The 23,390-nt window shown below is 40.7% G+C and overlaps 1 long non-coding RNA gene across 1 annotated transcript in view; it reads right to left on the bottom strand.

Annotated features, from left to right (window-relative positions):
• LOC127206902 (uncharacterized) overlaps nt 1-23,390 on the bottom strand; it is a 49,078-nt gene that overhangs the window by 1,008 nt on the left and 24,680 nt on the right. The gene's annotated exons all lie outside the window — the stretch shown is intronic.

Here is a 23,390-nt window from a genome sequence, read left to right as displayed (position 1 = left end):
GTTATTTATATCTTTTTGTGGCTTTATAAGTGTTTTCAATTATTCTGCCTTAAAACAATGAATGTGGCTTTCTAATCTTGTCAATGAAACTTCAATTATCATCCAGAATCAATTAAAAAGAGAAAAACAGTTTTCTGGGGTGAGCAGGGTGTATGCATTTGTGTTAAAGGAGAACAAAATTCCATGTGGTTTTCTCAAAGATGGAAATGGCAGCTTATTAGGATGCTCGTGAAGGAGTGTGAAACTACAGCAGTGTGAGCCCCATCACCAGGTAGCTTGTTCCATCTGGAGCACAGTACGGAGCACTGCACACAGCATGGAGCACTCCAGGCTTCCTGGGATTGCGAGTGAGTTAACATCATGGAGCCCTGGGAGTTCTGACTTATGGCTGCATTGCTGTCATTATCTGACTAAAAGCAAAGAGGCCAGTGTTTATTTGTTAAACTAACATGAGCATAACTTTATAGATTCTGTACATAAAATCACTTATATCTCTATACTTGGGTGACTATATCTCACTTTGACCTCTTTAGTCTAACTAGTAACACATTCTTTTTTTAATTACGTATACAGCGTTCTGCCTGCATGTACACCTGCACACCAGAAGAGGGCATCAGATCACTTTACGGATGGTTGTGAGCCACCATGTGATTGCTGGGAATTGCACTCAGGACCTTTGGGGAGAGCAGCCAGTGCACTTAACCTCTGAGCCATCTCTCCAGCCCCTAGTATCACATTCTTAATGATTAATTTTGCACCATTTTAGCCTTCAAACCACAGAAAGATAATTCAGTTTTGTGTTTAATAGCTACCACAGTAAAAATTATATATGCAAACCTCAATTTTTGGTGGTTGCGTAGTATCTGAAGTATTAAGTATTAGAGAATCTTTTTCTTAAAAAAGGGGGGCCAGAAACATGGCTCAGAAGGCAAAGGTCCTTGTCACCAAACCTGACAGCCTGAATTCCTACGTGACCTGATGACCCACGGGAGGAAAAGCAAAACTGAGCCAGTGCTGATCGTCTTCCCACACGCAGGCCACACTAGCGCTTTCCTCACTACACAGGCACATGCAAATTAAAAATCACTGCAAAACATTAAATAAAAGGTTACAAAGCTAAATATGTGGGGGTTTTGGTTTAAGGTTTTACCTCTAATAAACTAAATTTTTAGGATTGGCTACTCTTTATAAACACACTTGCTAAAACAATTTTTTCTATTCATTCTCTGATATCTGCAGTTTGTCTGTTCGTATAGAGTCAGATTGTAGCAAATTTCTTTGGAAAGCTTGCCTTTCCCTACTTGTGCACACATACACACAAACGTGCTTGATACACACAAGCAACTGAAGTCGCATCAACACAAATGTCTATATAGCAGGTTTCACATGTCTACAGTTAGATATTATTCATATTTGATTTTGAACTGATTATCTACAAGACCAGAAAGGTTTAAAATAAATTCTAGTGAAGCATAAAATAATTTTTAGATGTTATTTTTTTTCCAAATTGTTTATAATTTGTTTTTAAACATCATATTAATTTTCATTTATCTAGGATAATTGGAACATTGAGTAATACAACTGAATTTTTATTTATATAACTTTAAAATACTAGACTTGCAGAAAGTCCTCTGAGATAGAACTTAGTCTTTTTTTCAGTTATCTCGTATTGCAGCGTATTGCTGATGTGAGTTTTCTACCCTGCTTTCATTTGCTGATATGGTTCTTCAAGTACAGAAACCACAGCTGAGTCATCTGCGTGCTTTCCTGACTGGAAACTTCATAATTATTTACTGGGTATATAAATAAATGAATGACTTAAGCAATAAAATATTTTAGAAAACCAAAGTTACTCTCAAGAATTTTTACCCTAAATAGCAATTATTATTTCTTATTTTAGAAGGCTTCTGATTGTGAAGTTACACTGGTCGCTCTCAAGCTGCGTATGTCTAATCTGTGAGCCCCCAAGGATCACACATCAGATCTCCTGCCTGTCAGATGTTTACATCACAATTCATAACAATAGCAAAATTACAGTTCTACAGTGTCTATGAAATACTCTTATACTGGTGGTTGGGGGATCAGCACAACATGAGGAACCATATTAAAGATTCTCAGTGTTAGAAAGATTGAGAACCACTCATCTATTCTGGCAATGAAATTCTGATATTAAAATACTTATGTGAGCATCTCTATTTTCTTACAAAATAAGATCATGAGAGTTATTTATTTAGTCTTCAAAACTGTAGATGCCACGATGTCAAATAAGCAATAGTCTACTAAGGCTTGGAATACATCAAGATTAAGCAAATTTAAAACATTGGAAGGTATGTTTAAAAGATGACCAGTTCATAGTTGTCCGTATATATGTAAAAATATATGTAAATCAGAATATAAATACATATTATTCCCTTTGGAAAACAGACCGGTTTAACAAAACAATGCTTTGATGATTTGCACACGGCTAGAGATTAAATTTCCTTCATTATGTACAAGGGCTAAGCCCTTCGAGGCAAAGTGCTTCAAAATCATGTTTGGAGATTTCCCAAACATAACATACTGGGAAACATTCTACCCGACACTGCTTTGTTTTTGTTGTTATCTACCGGATTTCAAAATCAAGAGTTCCAAAAACGCGTCTTGGTGAGATTTATCTTAGTAGCCGCCAAGTCATCTTGGCTACAATAACTAAAAAAATATTCTCAATGCGAACAGTTCCACTTTTATAGCTTTCCCTCACCACTCCATCCTCTGGTGATCGGGAGAACATGCTCCTGGGAACAAGGCTGTGCTTTACTCCCAATCAGTGGGGCAGGTGTATCGCCCCTGTGTTTGTCAAGATCACAGCAGCAAGTGTGTGTGGTAGTCGTAAGTCGCACAGTGGACACTGGTGCTCCCACAACTCAACAATATCCAGTCCATGGGGTGATGCAATTCGTGGCTGTCACCTGGTCTTACAGCTCCCCTGATAATAGTCATAAGCAGTGAGTGGGGCAAGAGAAGAATCACTCCTTTGACCATGAGGTCTTTAGGCTAGTCAGAGACAGACCATGGGTGCGTAAGTGGCTAGCGCCACTGCAAACGTACCTGAAAATCAACTTAGACTGGGTCTCATATCGGTAGATACAGCTTGTAAGATGGTTCTCAGGAGAAGTACATTTACCTGTGTCCCTGGTCTGAACATGTTGTTTCTTTGCATGCTTCCTCTGATTGGCTCATCCTGTGTTTCATCTACAGGAAGCTCATTTTGAATTCATTTTTATAAAATGCATTGCATATTAACCAAGTAGTATTCTTAAGCAAATGGCCTTTCCGATTTTAAATTATTTACTGATAACTGAATGTGGCATTGTGGAATACAGTAAGTAGTTTTCTTTCAAGTTTTGGGGAGAAAGCAAGTCAAAGAAGGGGGTTCACAGTAAGCAGTGAAGTCTGCTGGTAGCGTCCCCAAGCGTCCTGTGGCTTATTTGAAAGGCATTTGTCGGGTTGAGGAAGCTAGTTTACTCTCAGTTGGGTCTGTAACCACAACAGCACTGGTACTCTTTGTTTTTCCCATTCTAGCTTAAAGTCTCAAGGGTTGTTCATGAATGATTTATTTCCCCTTCTCAAAGTTAGAAAAACTGGGAAAATTGGTTTTCTTTGAAAGCAGTTTTCCTTAAGTACAAATACAACGGGTACATATCCTTATTTCTAAATAATCCTTTCACTCTCTTCCCCAAGCATCAAATGTTCACATTTTCAACTAATGTATTTCATTACAGAAAGGACTGTGAGAAACAAAGAGTGTCTTCAAATGCAGATATGTCTTAAAATCCACGTGCCTTGAGTTGAAGAGATTAGGTAAGTAATAAAGAACGTGCCTAGCTTGTGCAAGACACTAGGTTTGACTCTTACTGCTAAATAATTTTAATAAATAAATAAGAGCAGAAGTTACTTGAAACACAGCTGGTTAGTCAGTCACAATATTACATAATTTACCCGTCTGATTTTAATTTTCAAAATGCCCATGGATTCACTTACAAAATAACCTTTTCTGGCTCTATAAAGTTCATGAATTTGAAGAGGACCCTCCCTACTCTTGGCATATTGCAGGATAACTATATGTTCTGTTTTACAAAAAAGTTATAAATAAAGATAGGTCAATCAATGCTAATTTGTCAAGACATGAAGATGCAAATGTTTTCACGCTACCTGCAAGTCTGCTTATTCTATTTCTCAGTTTATCATTTTTCACATATATGTGTATTTTTTCACATTTGTTTTTTGTTATAAGTCAATTTTTAGTTGAGTTACCTAATCCTAATATTGAAAGAGTATGTTCAAAATAGCTTCCAACTACTATTCTTCTGCTTCTTAAATATCCTGAGTTATTTTAGGCCCAAAGCCATATTCTTTTTGTTTATTTACCCAGTCACTACAGAGTTGCCCAACAGAAGCTTCATTTCCCATACATATCTTGAGGCTCTAACATCCTAAACCTAGGCTTTAGCAAAGATCAGTTACATCCTAGCTGGCACATGCATTCCCTTCTTGTGGCGTACCAGACAGACAAGGCATTTCTCCCACTCAACTCTAAGGATAAACTTTCCTCTCCATTCTCCTAGCAGGTTAGAATCTACTTATTGCAGCCTAAAAGAAAATCATTAGAAATGAAATTTTTGGGTGAACTCACTCATTATGATAATTTCTAGATCAATCCATTTGTCCACAAATTTCGGGAATTCCTTGTTTTTAATAGCTGAGTAGTATTCCATAGTGTAAATGTACCACAGTTTCTTAGTCCATTCTTCACTGAGGGACACTTAGGCTGTTTCCATGTTCTAGCTATTATGTATAAAGCAGCTATGAACATGGTTGAGCATATGTCTCTGTTGTGTGGTAAGGCATTTTCTGGGTATATTCCAAGGAGTGGGATAGCTGGGTCTTGAGGAAGCCCTATTCTCATTTTTCTGAGAAAGCGCCAGATAGATTTCCAAAGTGTCTGTACTAGTTTGCATTCCCACCAGCAATGAAGGAGTGTTCCTCTCTCCCCACATCCTCGCCAGCATGTGGTATCATTTGAGTTTTTGATCGTTGAGTGGAGAGTGAGATCTGACTCTCACATGAACTCTGGTGCCCCTTTTCTGACCACGTCCCCCAGATGGGGAGGCCTGGCGGCACTCAGGGGAAGGATAGCAAGTTACCAAGAAGAGACCCGATATTCTAAGAGCATACATAGGGGGAGGAGGTCTCCCTCAATCACAGACATAGGGGAGAGGAGAAGGGGAGAAGCGGGAGGGAGGGAAGAATGGGAGGAAACAGGGGAAGGGCTAACAATCGAGATGTAATATGAATAAATTAATTTTAAAAACCAGTATAAAAATAAAAAACAAACAAAAAAAAAGAAATGAACATTTTTAATGTAAATGTCTCAAAACAGGATTATTTTTCTTTTATTTTTGACAAAACTTAAATCTTTACAGTGAAATTATTATTACAGCTTACCAATTTGTTTCACATACAGTATAATCATTGACGGGGGATTGGTAGTCTAAAACGTTAATGGCTACAGCCAAAGTTGGCCCAGAATAGCCTACATAGTTTTAAGACAAATCAAATATAAAAGTTAGTGGTATCTCAAAGGCTCCTGCCAAAACACATAACAGCCTATTGTCCTTGCTTTTGGTTACGCTCCAGATATGATGAAGACAACACATGCTTGAGTGACAGAACATAGAGAAATCAACCTGATGCTAACATGGAAGCTTCACTCCAACTGTCTTAGCTCTGGGAAGCACACCAGCATAAGAGAAAAGTAGTCATCAATTTTACCATCTGTGAACCCTGTGAGCTACAGTAATGTCTGCCCTGGCTAGACTTGCCCACTGATACAATAGTGCCATGAAAATCATGGAGTAATCAACTATTTGCTGACTAGGTCTAAAGACCTCTCCGTAAGATGGAACCCATGCTTGGCACGAAACTGGACCAAAATTTCATGACTGCTGCCACAGAGCCTAGGAAATGATATAAAACTATTATTCACCAAATGAGCACAGTAAAAACAGCACACCTACACACACACACACACACACACACACACACACACACACACACACACACAAAGTTCGTATCTTTTTAGCCATATGTTAGTGCATCTCTCAGTCCTCACTGAAGGAACTCTTTTTGCAATGAATACAAAGGCAATTAATATACAATTAATATACAATGGCAATTGATATACAGACCCAAAATTAGTCAACATGCAGAGAGTGAGAGACTGAAATACTCAGTCCTAAATGGAATATTTATCTCATACTACTAAACCTCAGGGATTGTCAAGGAATTTCAAACAGGAAGATGGTAAGAGCCAGAAGAAGTAAGCAACGATAGGAAATAGGACAGTCAGCCATAATGAGTGTGGCAGTGCGGACAGGACAGTCAGCCATAATGATTGTGGCAGTGTGGACAGGACCTGTACATGCTCAAGCTAAGAAAATCCCAGAACGGAGCGGTGGAGTTGGGCAAGAAGTCTCTATCTCAGCGCTGTTGGCAACTGACAGCTTCTGGGAGAAGAAAAGTTTTCTTTAAAAGGTGCGACATTGTTAGGCTGACCTCACACCATGGGTTGGACTCACACCTAAGAGTATTTGAGAAACACCAACTGGACTCAATGGGGAGGGAGGGAGGGAGGGAGGGAGGGAGGGAGGGAGGGAGGGAGGGAGGGAGGGAGGCAGGGAGGGAGGGAGGGAGGGAGGCAGGGAGGGAGGGAGGGAGGGAGGGAGGGAGGGAGGGAGGCAGGCAGGGAGGGAGGGAGGCAGGCAGGGAGGGAGGGAGGCAGGGAGGGAGGCAGGGAGGGAGGGAGGCAGGCAGGAAAGGAGGCAGGGAGGGAGGGACAAGGCTAGAGAGACAGTAGGAAAATGGGGTGGATCTGAAAGGAGATTGAAAAAGAGAGTGAATGTGATCAAAATGCATTGTATTAATCAAAGAATTGATAATATTGTTTTCAAAAGGAACACTTTCTGCTATTACAGAGTTCCTCGGCTTGGTCTCCAGCCCCCCACATCTGGCAGCTCACAACCACCCATTATTTTAGTTCCAGGGTATCTAATGCCATCCAACCTCCTTGGGCACTGGTATAGATGAGCTGATCATAAACTCACACATGCATAAACACATACATATATGTACATATATAATATAAATAAATTCTTTTTCTTGGTTTTTTTGAGTCAGGGTTTCTCTGTGTAGCTCTGGCTGTCCTGGAACTTGCTCTGTAGACCAGGCTGGCCTCAAACTCACATAGATTCACCTGCCTCTGCCTCCTAAGTTCTGGGATTAAAGGTGTGCACCACCACTATGAAACTGAAAAGCTTCTGTAAGGTAAAGGACACTGTCAACAGAACAAAGTGACAGCCTACAGACTGGAAAAAGATCTTCACCAACCTACATCCGGCAAAGGGCTAATATCCAAAGTATATAAAGAACTCAAGAAATTAAACGCAACCAAACAAAATTACTCAACTACTCAACTTAAAACAGGGGTACAGAGCTAAACAGAGAATTGTTTTTTTTTTTTTTTAACAGAGAATTCTTAACAGAAGAACATTGAATGGCCAAGAAACACTTAAAGAAATGGTCGACATCCTTAGTTATCAGGGAAATGTAAATGAAAATGATGCTGAGATTCCATCTTACACCTATCAGAATGGCCAAGGTCAAAACTTCAAGTGACAGCACATGCTGCCTAGGATGTGGAGAAAGGGATAACACTCCTGCATTGCTGGTGGGAGTGCAAACTTGTATAACCACTTTGGAAATCAATCTGGTGCTTTCTCAGATAATTAGGAATAGCGCTACCTCAAGACCCAGCTATTCCACTCCTGGGCATAAACCTGAAAGATGCTCCACCATACAACAAGGACATTTGCTCAGCCATGTTCATAGCAGCCTTATTCTTAATAGCCAGAACATGGAAACAGCCTAGATGTCCCTCAGCTGAAGAATGGATAAAGAACCTGTAGTATGGGGCTAGAGAGCTGGCTCAGCAGTTAAGAGCACTGACTGTTCTTCAAAGGACCCAGGTTCAATTCCCAGCACACACACACGGCAGCTCACAATTGGCTGAAGCAGCAGCTCCAACTCCGGCAAGTCCAACACCCTCACACAAACACAAATACAGACAAAACACCAATGCACATAAAATAAAAATAGATTAATTAAATTTTTTAAAAACATCATATATTTACACAATAGAATACTACTCAGTTATTAAAAAAACAAAGAAAGCTTGAAATATGCAGGCAAACTGACGGAACTAGAAAAGATCATCCTGAGTGATGTAACCTAGACCCAGAAAGACACTCAAGATATGTACTCACTTATAAGTTGATATTAGCCCAACGTAGATGTTGATGTCCTCTGAGAGACTCCACCCAGCAGGGGATTGGGACTCCCAGCCAGAGGAGCACTGAAAGTTGTATGGAAGAGTGAGGGATGGAAGGACCCAGAGGGTTCAGGAGCACCAACCAAGGACAATGCGTACAGAGAACCTAGACCCCTTGTTCAGACATAGCCAATGGACTGCTCATTCTTCAGGGCTATGGATCAGGGCGGGGGGGTGGGGGTCGGGAGCAGGGGCTGCCTGTGACATGAACTGTATTGCCCGAGATTTGATCACTTCCCCCTTGGCGAGGAGGCCCTCTGGGAACACGAAGAAAGGGGATGCAGGCTACCCAGATGAGGCCTGATAGGCTGTGGTCAGATGGTGAGGGAGGAGGTCCCCTCCCCCCCCATCCTGCCCCCCACTCCCTGTCAGAGGTCTAGGGGAAGGGAATAGGGCAGAAGAGGTAGGGAGGGAGGACAGGAATGGGAGGACACAAGCAAGGGGATAACAATCAGGATGTAAGATAAATTATAATAAATAATTTTTTAAACGTGTGCACCTCCACCACCCAGTTAAATAAATCTTTTAAAAAAGAAATATAGGCCTAAAATCTCCTGACACTTCTGTGTTTGTTTTTAATGTCTTAGGAATATTTTCCTTGGCTCTCCAAGTACTAATAGTCCAAGAGCCTAAGTTTGAATCTGACAATGAAAACGAACCGTTGTGCTGGATGATACTGAGCCTGTCTAAGCTGAGGTTCTAGCAATTTTTATATTCAGTGCGGATTCAAGATGGCAACGCCCTCCGTGCACAATTTCGGTATAGCTGGACCGCAGTGACTATATAGTATATTCAAATAGTGGCATCGTAAAAAATATATAACATTCTAAGTCTAAAAGGAAGATGTCTATGAAGCCATTTGACATTGAGGTTGAAATAACCTTGACTAACACTGCTAGAATACAGGCCGAAGAACCTCAGGGCCTGACTCGCCCAGCTAATGAGCATTCCAGGCTGGACAGCTGAGCAGCTATCAGAGATATTCTTTCGTGATTGGGTTTGGGATGTCATTTTACGCTCTGGAGTATTTACTCATGGGAATAATTTTCCCATTGTGGGCATAATTAGCCATTTTTCCGGTAATTTTAGCCACACTCTTTTTATTTGAAAAGGCAAGTGGCCAACATCAGCCAAATTAGTAAAAGGTGAGAGGGAATCTTTTTTTTTTTTTTCTTTTAATGCAGCTCTGTGCTTGAACACTCTCCATGTCTAATGTGGGAAGAATTAATTGAAATGAGATGTGACTAAATTCTGGTCAGGCTAGCAAAACCTCTGCTTCAGGCCGGATGAGCCATGGTTGTACAGTCAGAATCCTTCCTTCTAGTGGGGTCATTGCAAGAGCCCATCACTGGAGCTGCACACAGCCGGGCATTGTTATACATCCTGTTCCCGTGTGTAAGACATGGAGCCAGGCAGTGACAGTCAGCTAAGCACCGCACACTGCAGAGAAGCCTGTGACATTATCGGAGCCCATTTATCTGGCACATTTAAAGTCAGTTACAATTCTGAAATTCCTCCTCAGTGTGAACACAAAAATTAAACTTTACGGTTTGTTTTGTTTTCTAAACATTTTGAGCAATGTTGTCATTGTTGTTGTTGGTTTTGTTGCAGAAAGTTCGTTAACTTTAGAATAAGAAAGCTTCACTTTTCTCTCTATTGTTGACAAGCATAAAACTCCTACAAAATGAGATGACTACATTTTATTCCATCATATAATCTAGATACTTAAGGATTTTTTAATCAAAGTAAAAGATTATCATTTCTTAGTATATTCTATGCCCCAGTAACAATTCATAGCTAACACTTTGAAATCCTATGGGTCTATAAAGTGACTGTTAAGGGGTAGCATATGTTCTCAGATGATCAGTACTCAAAGTGTGCCTATGGCATATGTTGATATCCAACTCAAAAAGTAAAGCTAAATCTTAGAAGAAAGTATTCAATATCATTTTGTCTCCATGAATTAGGAAGTACTTTTATAGACATGACAGAAGTGCAAGTCACAATAACAAAAATAGATTGACTACATCTAAAGTATAGATGCTTGTGTACAAATGGAGCCATTGTGGACAAGGGTCTGAGGGTATCTCGGTGGTAGAAAAGTGACCCAGGATGATCAAAGTCCTAGATTCAATGTATTTATACATTCCTTTATATACACAAAAATAGATAGATAGATAGATAGATAGATAGATAGATAGATAGAAGGAAAGAAACAATCAAACATAAATGGACAAATTTTCAAATCAAATGTTTGATAAGAGGTATTTATCTTTAATACAGAAAGAACTTTTACTACCAATAAAAAAAAATCCAATAAACAAACACCTAATTTTTTTAAAAAATGGCCAAAATATCTGACACATACCAATGAGCACTTGGAAAAAATACTCAATATTATCAGTGATCATGAAATGCTATTCAAAACCACAATCTGATACCATTTCCCACCCACTGGGTTATAATATTTATGATAAAAGGAAAGACAAGCAATAACAAGATAGGAAGATGTGGAGAAGTGTAACACTTACACAATGCTGGTGGGAATGTAAAATGGTGCAGTCACTTTGGGAAACTATTTCAGAAGTCACAGTATGGATTAAACCTAAAGTTACCATATGGCCACAATTCTATGTCTAAGTACAGACTCAAGAGAAGGGAAAACATGTCTCAACACTTGTGCATGGTTGCTTGTGCATTAGTCCACTGACAGACATTTGAATTGTTTCCACCTTCCAACTATTAAGAACAACAATTCTAGCAGCATCCATGTGCAAGAAATACCAAGGCTGGTTACAAGTAAGCATCATCCTCAGTGACGCCAGTCAATGAGGTACACATTTATGACAATATTTGTGTGAAGCATCTATAGAGAATAGGCTAATCTAAGAAGCTGGAGATTCAATTATTGTTTTCTTGGGACCCGACGAGAATAGCGAAAGAAGTGAGTGGCCATGGGTACAGGCATCCTCTGCGTGATAAAATGTTCTCGAATCAGATCCTTTGGACACCATAAATGAATAAGCTACGTGTTGCGTGGTTTACAGTGTAAGCAACTTTTAAAAGTTAAGTCAGAAGACAGATGTACCTAAGGAGAGAAGATGCTTACAACAACCACTTCTCAGAATCCATCTCTCTCTGTCTCTCTCCATCTTCCCCTCCCTCCCTCTCCTTCTCTCTCCCCCTCTCTTCTTGTCTTTTATTAGAAACTTAAGAGAAATGTTATAAAAAGAAAACAGAGTCACACAGACAAACAAACAACCTTGCTTCCCCTGCATATATCATATTCCAGACTACTGTGTGGAAACACTGCTATACTCATATATGGATCGGTGCCCAGCCCAGTTGTCATCAGAGGAGCATCATCCAGCAACTGATGGGAGCAGATGCAGAGACCCACAATGAAACACCAGGTAGAGCCAGGTGAACCATGCAGAAGAGGGGAAGGGAGGATTGTAGGAACCAGAGGGGACAAGGCCACCACAAAAACCCAGCTCACAAAATCAACTAAGCAGGGTTCATAGGAGCTCACAGAAACTGAAGGGGCAAACGCAGACCCTGTGTGGAACTGAGCTAGGTCTTCTTCACACGTGTTATGGTTGTGTAGCTTAGTGTTCTTACAGAACTCCCAACAATGGGAGTGGTGGTGCAGTCTCTGGCTCTTGTGCTACACCTGGGACCCTTTCCCTCCTACTGGGTTGCCTCATCCATCCACGATATGAGGGTTTGTGCCCAGTTTTACAGTATCTTGTTAAGCTATGTTCAGTGGGGATCCCTGGGAGATCTGCCTTTTTTTTTAATTAAGATAAACAGAGGAGTGGATCTGGGCGAGAGGAGGTGGGGGAGGAACTGAGGAAAGCAGAGGTATGGAAAACTGCAGTTGAGATGTAATGTGTGAGAAAAGAATAAACGTGCTTTAAAAAGAAAAGTGACGTTGATAAATTATCATGATTAATCAAATACAAGAAATTGGAAGGATTAATTCAAAATAGAGAAGAAAGCAAGTTGCTAAAAATTCTAAGTGAGGGAGTTGAATAAATTACCGTGTGCACAGTCAACAAGATAGTATCATAAACGGACAGGGATTCAGTTATAATGTTTATGTTTCTCTTAAGCCCAGTGTCTGAGTTAATACTAACTTCAACATGGTAGCTTTTGAAAGTGACAGGTTTTGATGAAGTCATGAAAGTAGAGTCTCATCAAGGTATTAATGACTTACACAAAGAGGAAATGTAGGAGTGTGAGAGTGTGTGTGTGTGTGTGTGTGTGTGTGTGTGTACATGCATGCATGTTTGGATTTAAGTGTACCATCAGTGACATCATATGACAATAACCAGAGGAAGGTCTTCATTAATAACCCAACCAGGGAGCCAGGGTTCAGCTTTGTGACCTCCTGAACTGAGCCCACATTGATTTACTACAACCGCTCACAGTGACTAAGACACAGAAACATATTTAAATGTCGATGGTGTTAGGAAGCTTTCGTTTACAGTGAGCTGAGAACTTAGTAACTTAAAAGTATAGGTCCTACCCAGAACTGGATATTGGGTATCAGAATAAGAACCAACAATAAGATCCAAAGACTACAACTGAGAAAAGAGTTGGTGGAGAAATTCCTGAGCCTGGCACAGACATTTTACAGAAGAATGATTCCAGGAGCATTGTCCTCATGATTGTAGAGATCAGCAAACGAAAGGGCCTTGAAACGGGAAGTTCTCACCTGTCATCCCTGGACATTTGCTCTGGAAAGAGCTGTCTTTAATACAAAGTATAATAATTGTGTGCACAGATGACTATAGATCACTTTCCCAGACCTTAGTGTCTAATCAGCAGCTCCCAACCGATGGGTTGTGATCCCTTCGGCAAACCTCTTCCTCCAAAGCTATTTACATTACAATTGACAACAGTACCAAAATTACAGCTATGAAGTAGCAACGGAAACAATTTTACAGTTGGGGCTCACCACAATCTGAGGAATTGTATGTATTAAAAGGCTGCAGCATTAGGAAGGTTGAGAGCCACTGGTAATGAATTCAACGTCAGTAAGAATATGTAGGAGCAAAGGGGTAAAGAATCCAGCTTTCTAGGGATGAGGATCTAGAAACAGCAAAGGCAAGGATGCAGGAGTGAGCCAGCCAGTGTGACCGGAGAAACAGGACACTGTGAGAAGCTTGAGGTCAGCCGGGCGTGGTGGCTCACGCCTTTAATCCCACCACTCAGAGGCAGAGGCAGGGGGATCTGTGGGAGTTCGAGGCCAGCCTGGTCTACAAAGCAAGTCTAGGACAGCCAGGGCTACACAGAGAGACCCTGTCATGAAAAACAACAGCAAAAACAAAAAGAAGCTTGAGGCGCTCAGGGGAATCCACCAGTGCACACCAGGGTGTGAAGCTTTAGGCATCAGCTGCGCAGGCTCTCATGACACTCTGTGAGAGGTTGTAATTTTGCACATCCCAAGCACTGCTTAACTTAATGATCAACTCCGGGGACTATGTCTGGGTTGTGATTTAAAAATAGGTTTTCCAGTGTAAAAGAAGCCCACAGGAAGGGACTCCTTGCTGAATTAAGCTACGCTTAAGTGAGAAACGCCACTGAAGAACAACACGTTCCCTGTGAAAAAAGATGGCAAACCCATTTCAGTGGCTCTAACCTTTACGAGCCGCTATTATCAACCCAATTGTATGTTTTTTCCTGTTGCACAAACATGTTCCCAAAAGACTTTTAAAATAGCTCTCTTTCCTGCTAAATTGTTGTGCCAAGCACTTTTTTTTTCTGACTCTCAGCTCTAAGTGGACCAGGATGTGTTAAAGAAGAAGAAAAGGAAAAAAAAATGCCCTGTCACGCTTGACAGGGTTTAATAGGCCTTAACAATATCGAAGTGTTTCCTAACGTTGCAGCTGCCCGCCCCACTCTGGGAATCTTCCTGAAGAAACAGATGCAACACCTTGCCAACAGCCCCACTTTCATCCAAGGCATCCAGCGAAAAGGCTGCATGCCCAAGTGCAAAAAGCAAAACAAAACAAAACAGAATGTGACACTTGTTTGTCAACATTTAAATACTCTAAAAGAAAAAAGAAAGAAAGCAATGTCCTATCGATAGGCTAAGCACCTTGAGGCCAAGTAGGGATGAGCTCTTGAACCCAGCAGGTGAAGACCAGCCTGAAAAGTGTGGCTTCTCTACACAACTGAACGAACACAAACATCCAGAGTTGTTCTTAGGTGCTTAGTACTTCTGAATATACCTAACTAGTCTTTTCCTCACCTTACCTCTTTCTAAACATCTGTTCCTGCCTTTGAAAAAGCAAGTAAGTGTAACCACAAACACACTGTGTCTGTCTCAGCCATTTCGAAATGGCTCTGCTGCTCCATCAACACATCTCACTGTATGGAACCTTGTGCACAGTCCTCGAGCACAGTTTCCTTGACAAAAATAAAAAAATAAAAAATAAAATAAAACTTTCTGGAATGCAAAACAGTGGTAATCCCAAAAGGAAGTAGATGAAATTAAGCAAAAGATAAACACTCTCTAGCCAATATTTTGGTAGTGACCATGGCTGGAAAACTCTCTGAGGCATTTTGGGGCAGGAGTCAAAATGATTATTTGGACAATATGGCAATCTGTCATTTAAAAAAACAATTAAACATAACACTAGAAGTCATGTATTTGAAGGGGAAGGGGAGATATCGAGCAAACAGTAGAAGTGAGCCGCAGGGCAGAGCACAGAGTCCATGCAGAAGGCCTCAGGCTCTGGATGCCTACAGCCATTTTTGTTTGTTTGCTAGTTTGTTAGCAGCGCAGTCTGCAGCCTTTCTCTAGGCTTCAGCAGTTGTAAGAGGGGATACCGCACGGGCACGCAAGCACGCATGGAGTCACTCACAGGGCGTAATCTCCCCAACCACCAAGTGAACACAGTGCCTTGGGAGATGCTGCCTGCCCAGCAAGTGGTGGTCTGTCCTCAGGGCACTTACAGTACAGTACACCTTTGCTCACTCTGTAACTGGTTACAGTTACAAGACCAGTAATGTTGGGTCAAGGAATACCTGAATCTTTGTAAAGTAAACTTTGGGGGCCACTGAAGACAGTGGGGCCTCAGACAACTCCAGAGTGAACAGAGATGAGAACTGGGTCCGAGTCATTTGTTTCTTACCAAATGACTTGGCAGTGTGTGCATAATGCAACTGCTTTTAGCTTTGTCGGTGCCTTGAAAAATACATATTAGCCCTGTCCTTTAAGAGAAGTAACAAATAATAATGCCAAAATGCCTGTCACTCTCTGTGCCTCTCCCCTCTCTGTCTCTCTCTCTCTGTCTTTCTCTCTGTCTCTCTCTCTCTGTGTGTGTGTGTGTGTGTTGTCTCTCTGTCTCTGTCTGTCTGTCTGTCTGTCTGTCTCTCTCTCTCTCTCTCTCTCTCTCTCTCTCTCTCTCTCTCTCTCTCTCTCTCTCTCTCCCCTCACCCTCCTCCCGCCCCCAAGATAATATTATTAAGAAGTCTTTCACACTTGGTCCCATCGGACTGAAAGGGGCCTTCTGCATTCCGAGCTATCAGCTCTTGTTTTTGTTAGCTTCATCCATTCCTAGATAAAACTAGTGAAATTGGAGACATTAGACAATGTGGTCTGCAAATAAGCAAATAATGGGAGGTTATTAGTTAGAGAGAAATTGGTGTAAAGAGATGCAAGGTAAATGGTTCAAAGGGAAAGGAGAACCTACAGCACTCATGTTTAAAAGACTAGATCCTACAGACATTGCAGTTACTTGTACCATTTAAGACTGAAATGTGTCTTACACAGGTATGTGTGTGTGTGCGTGTGTGTGTGCGTGTGCGTGTGTGTGCTTTTGTCATTTTAGACATTCTAATGCTGTTTGTGTTCCTATAAAATAGTGACAATGAAAAAAACAAAAATAAATAAGAATAAAATAATTTAAAAATAGTGACAACGAGTGACTGAGAATCGGATAAAAGTTATCACCTTATTTATGGAGTGTCTTGTCAAACACTTTTTCTTTTAGCTAGGTATAGTGGCATACACTTTGATCCCAATATTCAGGAGGCAGAGGCAAGCAGATCTCTGTGAGTTCGAAGCCAGCCTGGTCTACAAAGTGAGGTTGCGGTGGTTTGGGGTTTTTTCTGTGTCACTGTTGGTGGTGGTGGTGGTGGTGGTGGTGGTGGTGGTCTGTTTGTTTGACCAGACCCCATTAACATCTCATTCAGGGGCAGAAGATACTTGATGAAAGTAAAAATCATTATTTTATTTATCATCTTAGATGACGTTTTATCTGAGTGTTTGAGATAACTTCCCAAAAAATAAATAAATAAATAAATAAATAAATAAATAAATAAATAAATAAATAAGATCATGGTGACTCCTGCTTGTTCTCCCAGCACCTGAGAGGCCTGCGGGTGGCCTGCCTCCAATCTGAGGTGAACTTGAGCGAATGCAGTGAGATCTATGCCAGAATGGCTTGTAGTGAAAGGCCATGTATCAAAAAGGACAGAGGGTTGGGGTGGACAGTGGAGGAGAAGGCCACTCTCACTCACCAAAAACTCTCCACTGCGCACAATTCTTACACTGCAGGAATAAATCTGGAAATGACTCCACCAGCCCTATTCCGTACAGAGGGAAGCACAGTCTTCTGCAACTGTTTATGCTTCAGTTTGGGATATTCCAGATTGTTTTATTATTTTATTGGTGTGTGTATATATATATATTTCTACAGCTTATAAAGCAGCCAGTAACCTTTTATTAAAAGAATATGATCACCATACAGTTGAAGGAAGTAATTATATTCCTGTGATAATTGAAGACTCCAAGACCAAGAAAAACGTTTGGTTTTCCCCCCACCCCATCATTTTTTATCCAGTTTTCTCTTCTCTATAGTCTAAATAGTAATTAGATCAATTTTGTGGAAGTGTTATGTGTATTTGTTATAAAGAAGTAGCAATCGTGTTTATAGGATTTAGAAGTAAATGGTCTCAGAACACAGAAAATGGCAGCAACTGTTTTTGCTCAAAGGTGGAAAGTCCCTTCTCTTCCCGGCATCACTGTCTTTCTCCCGAGGCTGTCAGGGGCCTGAGTATCTGTCTGTCTGAAGGGACGTTTTACATGTGAATGCCTTTAATTGGCCCTGTTTGCCCAATAATGGTGGATAATCGCCTTGCTCTCCCTGGGAAAGTGTTTACACACAAATGCTTCTTTCCTGATTCCTAGGGCTTGCTTGTTGTGACTCAGGGAATAACCTTCTGTGGGGAGTAGGAAGTGCTCTCTCTCTCTCTCTCTCTCTCTCTCTCTCTCTCTCTCTCTCTCTCTCTCTCTCTCTGCCAATAAAGGAGACACCAGGGTCTACCAGCTGTAAGAAAATACATTATTTTCTATGTATTCAAACACTCAGCAAATATTTACTGAGAAACCAGGAGGGCTAGATATGAAGATGTAATGAGAAATGAAAAGAGATAAGATAAAAGTTCTTATAAATTACACTGCAGAAACGGGAATTAAATACTTGCACACATTTAAAGTTACAAATGAAGATAAGTGCTATGAAGGAAGGGAGATGATTTCATATGGTGGCTCAGGGGATGATTTCCCAGAGGAAGTGGTATTTCACTAGACATCTGCAGTTGGAGGATGGTTGTTGAGAAACACACAAAAGCAAATGGCTTCTATCAGAAGCCGGGTAGGGGCAGAGGACAAAAGAGAGTGTGCTATGAGAAGGGGCTGTGAAGGCAGGTGGAGACCTAACAAGTACATTGAGCTTAGAATTGGGTAACTTGCCGAAGACTCTGATCTGTGTCCTGTGACACCTGCAACCATCTGTCTCCAGCAAGGAGAAATGATTTTTGGCTTATGTGCTCATCAAAGCTCAGATGCAGCAGGGTGGGTGTGAAGCAAACAGTAAGAGCAAAGACTCCTTCTGAAGAGCTTGGCTTTTGAAAAGGAGAAGAAAGAGGCTTAGTGGCGGGTGTGGGAGGACCTGTGGAGTGGCGCTTTATTTTTAGATAAGACTGACATCAACGTTTTACAATAATAATCAGGGTGTATGTGTGCATGCAAGAGTTTGACTATACAAAAGACATTTAGATTTCTCTGAGGACTGGAAAAAAATAGGATGCCAAGCAGCATCAGGAAGGACGGCCTGGCAGGCTTTAAAATTGGGACAGAGGCAAGCAGGATAGCAGTTCTGGTGACCATGGTGTTACAGAAACAAGGTGCGAGCATTCTGTCTACTCCCTCCTTTCGTAAAAGTAGTTACTGAGAAAGAACAGAAGGAGCTGATGGGATTCACGGAAAGTATAGATGTTGGAAAACCTGGAGGCAGTGGAGTAAAGGATTGACTAAGCCAAGTAGGAGCCTTGAAGAGGCAAATACCAAGTCTGAGCTAAGATTTAAGTTTGCTGATTGGGGGAAGAACATCATTCCCACAGCTCATAGGAAAAGGGTTTACAGGCAGAGAATAGAAGGTGGAGCCAGGGGCTTACAGGGGAACCGGCTAAGAACGCATGGCCCTAGCGGGCATCCATAGTCTAAGTGCTTCCACTTTAGAGATAACAGCACTGTAAATATGGCATTTCAAATTTTGTGGTTGGATAATGTTTGTGTGATGAAGTTAAATAGTATCTTCTTTTTTCCTGTTGTATCCTAGAGATTTCTAGAGAAAAGACTAAGTGAATAATGTGTTGAGTTTTTCTCCTGGTATTTGATAAAAGAATGTTTGATGTAATAATAAACTTTAATTACTAATTAAATTTAAAGAGAAGACACTCTTTTATAGGTCAAGCTTGGCTATTCTGTTCTCCTTTCAAAACTCATGCCTTCTTCAGTGCGTGGAGTCAGATAGCCCTCAAGTACTGAAAGTAGTGCATAAAAGTACATTAAGAAAATTATATATATATACATATATATAATGTAGTTCATGCTTGTGCTCTAACGCTTTTGCCTTATTCCTTGACAACAGATCTTTCACTAACCTGGACCAGAAAGCCCCAGTGATCCTGTCTCCACCCCTCACCAGGCCATGCAGCCATGCCTGGCTTTTTGTATGGATGCTGAAGATTTGAACTCAGACCCTTTACTTAAATGTCAAGTGCTCCTACCAGTGAGAGCTATCTCCCTAGAGTTCGACATAGGCGATCGTAACACAATCAAGACAAACTCGTCTACAATAGTTTGGTGTTGTGTAATATCTCTACAAAACTAAACAAAGTGTGTTTAAAAGGGATATAGGTAAACTGTTGGAGCACAGGCTTAGCATGCAAACAGGGTAGGTATCAGTCCTAGTATTGTCGTGTGTATGTGCGTGCACACACACACACACTAAGAAAGAAGAAAAGGAAGGCAGGAAAGGGGAAGGAAGAAGGCAAAGAGGGAAGGGGAAAGAAAAACATTGCAATTGCTATTAAGTTGACTCTCACACATATATCTTACAGTAGAAATAAAGGCTTATTAAGGAGGGGAGGAAAACTCCTTCTCGTCAAGAGAGTACTATTGCTGGTCTTGGTGAAAACTCACAAAGGGTCAATCACCTGGCCAAGGGGCCACCCACCCAAGGGAAGTGGCTTCTCCACACTGTGCTAAAGAGATACGTGGGATGGTTTTTCCTTTAAAAAGAAACTGCTGTTCTTGCTAGAGTCCCCACCCCTAACACAGTAGATTATTTGGCTGTAGCCAAGTAGCTTCATACATTGGCCCACTTTTCTAAACTATTTAGAAAGTATAACTTCTCTTCCTCTATCTATTTTCTAAGTATGCTTTCTCCTAATAATTTGGCCATCCAAAGATAAGGATTTGTTTGTGTCAAGCCTCAATACCCTCAGGCTTAACGTAAAATGAAGTGGGTAGATTAGGTATTTTTTAATTATTTTATTATGTTTCTTTTTTAACATATAAATTTGTTATTACACATGAATACACTACATACAGAAGGAAGAGCCAAGAGACAATCATGAGTTATATAAATGTTACATTCATAATGATTTGGTTATTTGTATTTGTCAAACTTGAAGTATATCTTTTTTATCTTGTTGGGTCTTAGTTTCTGAATGAAAATCAATATCTATCATATCTCATCTCTATTATATCATCTATCTTGATCTAAAAAGATCTTATCCCCTAACCAACCAACTTGATTGTAGAACTAAACTATCTGGTCTTCAAGACCCTTCAGAGACTTGAGAAGGAATAAAACTTAAATGCCTAGGTAAACCGGAAGTGCAGGTTAGCAGCTTCCAAAGTGAAAAAATGACTGAGACAGTTTACTGCCTGAACAGTCACCCAACACGCTCTGTAACACTGGAGCATCATCTTCGGCATTCTAGCCCAATATCTCTGCCAGATAAACTTGCAAGGCAGGAACTATTGAGGACTTGCTTACCCTGTCTTGGCAGAGTTCAGCCTTTGACTCTCCCTGCATCTAAGTTTGCCCATTTTTAGGCAGAATATTGTCTGTGGCAGCAATGAGGACATTTTGCCCAGTGGCTGGTTTGCCACATTTGAAGCCAACTCCATAAGGAAGTTCTTTGATGTTGAACATCTTCTTTGAGGTCGGCTGGGTGTTGCCAGGAGTTAACCTGTCTTGTTGTCAAAGAATCTTTAGAATAATAAAAACATCTCGGCATGCTGTACACTGACATGCTGTATCTTCCTTGTTCCAGCCCCAGGTGCCTCAGTTGCTGTTACCCATCAGAACAGGACAGCTTCCAGGACAGCGTTGTAGAATACTTCTGATCCCAATTGGCCCAGCATTTCAGTCTGTCCCACACAGGACTACTATTAAACCTGGAATCTCTCAACATTTAAAAACTAGACCACAAATGAGATGCCTGGCTTGCTTAACCATTTTCTCCAGTTTGGGGGAGGGCCTTCTAAGGTATTATTTGCCCCAAATCACCCTGAAGAAACCTTAAGAGAACGGTGTCCCATTTCCTCTAAGGGGGGTTGGGTAGATTTGCTTGCCCTCTTGGGCTACAGATGCTTATTTTCATTGCAAGGTGGTTATAAGTTAGTATTGGTCTTATACAGAGAGAAAACTAGATTGGATTCAGGGATGCCTCCTTTTCCTTTATCTTTCTTTCATAGGTAAGGAGATAGAAGCTGAAAAGAAAGAAAGGGCGATATAGAAATAGAGAGAGAGGACAGAACAAAAGCTAGATGATTGAACCTACTTCTTAACTCAAAGCCTTAATTGTTACTTACAAAGAAGATTATGTTTAATTCATTGGTATAAAGTTTTGTATATTGATGCAAATCATGGTCATGCCAAGTACTAGTCTAATTTTATCACAAGGATATATATTCTAGGTCTAACAGATAGATATGATTCTATAGACACATAAGGTAAAATACTTAAATAAGGTCTTCAAAAGCCTCAGAGACCTACAAAATATGACATTTGAAGGTAGACGAAGTATTGTGAGTAGCTTTTGGATTTCAAACTCTGTGACACTTCAAAGTATTTGCTACTTGGTGGTTTTCAATAAGTAATTCTACAAATAGCTACTTTTACTGATATTTTCTATCAGTTATTATGCCCATAACTAGTATATGTGATAAGTGTACTGTGTTCTCTGAGGATCTAATACAGGCAGCGAAATAAACACAGTCAACATTTCCTTGCAGTAGCTCCCCTGCTGCCTGGAATGCATCCCAACACCGCCAGTAGGTTTTTTTTTTTTTTTTTTTTTTTTTTTTTTTTTCCATACATATATACAACTCTGATAAAGTTTAATTTACGGCTAATGTACAACAAGATCAGAGTAATTAACAACACTAAACATGGAACAATTATAGCAAAATACTGCAATAAAATTGACAGCATCGCTACTCTTACGCTTTCAGGGGCATACCGTGTGAAGCAAAGCAAACTCAAATACAAGCAGTGAATGGTGTGACCTCTGACCTGGTAAGCAAGGCAGATCCTACCAGATTAATGTGCCCTCAGTGGACCACACATACATAGCATGATATGCTGTAGAGAGGAGTGATTAACATCCTGAATTGGACAGAGCAGGGCCACACGAGATCCTAACCCTAACCCTAACCCTAACCCTGCTACTCAGAACAGCTGCAGAAGTTAGAAATGTTAACAATTTTTCTTTGCAATGTTCCATTAGTTTCGGCTGTGGATGGCTGAAACCACGGAAATAGAAAACAATGGCAAGAGGAGACTGCTGTTCCTTAGCCTGCGATAAAAAGACTCATCGTTGTAAGGGTTCGGGCTTGGATGTCTCTAAGACAATTGGGACAGCTTGGCTATAAGTAGAAGATGGGGAAATTATGAGAGAGAATAGATGCCAAATAGGAGAAATAAGATGAGCAAAGGCAAAAGACAGGAGCAAGCGTGTTGCTTTAATACCACGTTCATAGAGCTGTTTCCAGGCTGCAAGTGAGATGCTGGCCGGACCCAACTGCTGCTGTCCTTGTGGTTGGTACTCTTTCCCACCAGTTAATTTAATTGCACTTGTTCATCCTCACATAGGAAGAAAGTAGGAGATGCCTCTAGACTCTAATGATATTTAAATCATTCTTATTAACATGGTAAAAAGGGAAGATTGGGTTTGGAGCACTCCAGATAACAATATAAATAATTATACCATTCGGCACTTAATGACCTGATCTTCAAATACTCCTTCCTCTCAGGCCCTAGCTCCGTGTACTGGTAGTGAAAGAATGGGCACGCACAGAGAAAACTGTGATTTGTGTTTGAGGAGCTGAGAAACACCAGTGAGGAAAATTCAGACTTGCTTTGCCAAGACCTAGGTCTGGAGGAAGCCGGAGTCGGGTATTTGCAAAGAAAGGAGTTGGCACCAGATGTAGTGCAGACACTGCCTGGGGATGAGCTGTGCTGATTAATCATACACGTATGTGCCTGTCTTTGTAACCTGGAGATGATATTTAGCTCTTCTGAACTCAGTGCTTACATAAATAAAGCATGAATATTTTGCTATCCTCTATATACTATTTATGTGATCACAA

Source organism: Acomys russatus, chromosome 24 (genome assembly GCF_903995435.1).
Source record: "Acomys russatus chromosome 24, mAcoRus1.1, whole genome shotgun sequence".
NCBI classification, from domain to species: domain Eukaryota; kingdom Metazoa; phylum Chordata; class Mammalia; order Rodentia; family Muridae; genus Acomys; species Acomys russatus.
The sequence above is the reverse complement of the archived record's forward strand: the minus strand, read 5'-3'. Positions and strand labels throughout refer to the sequence as shown.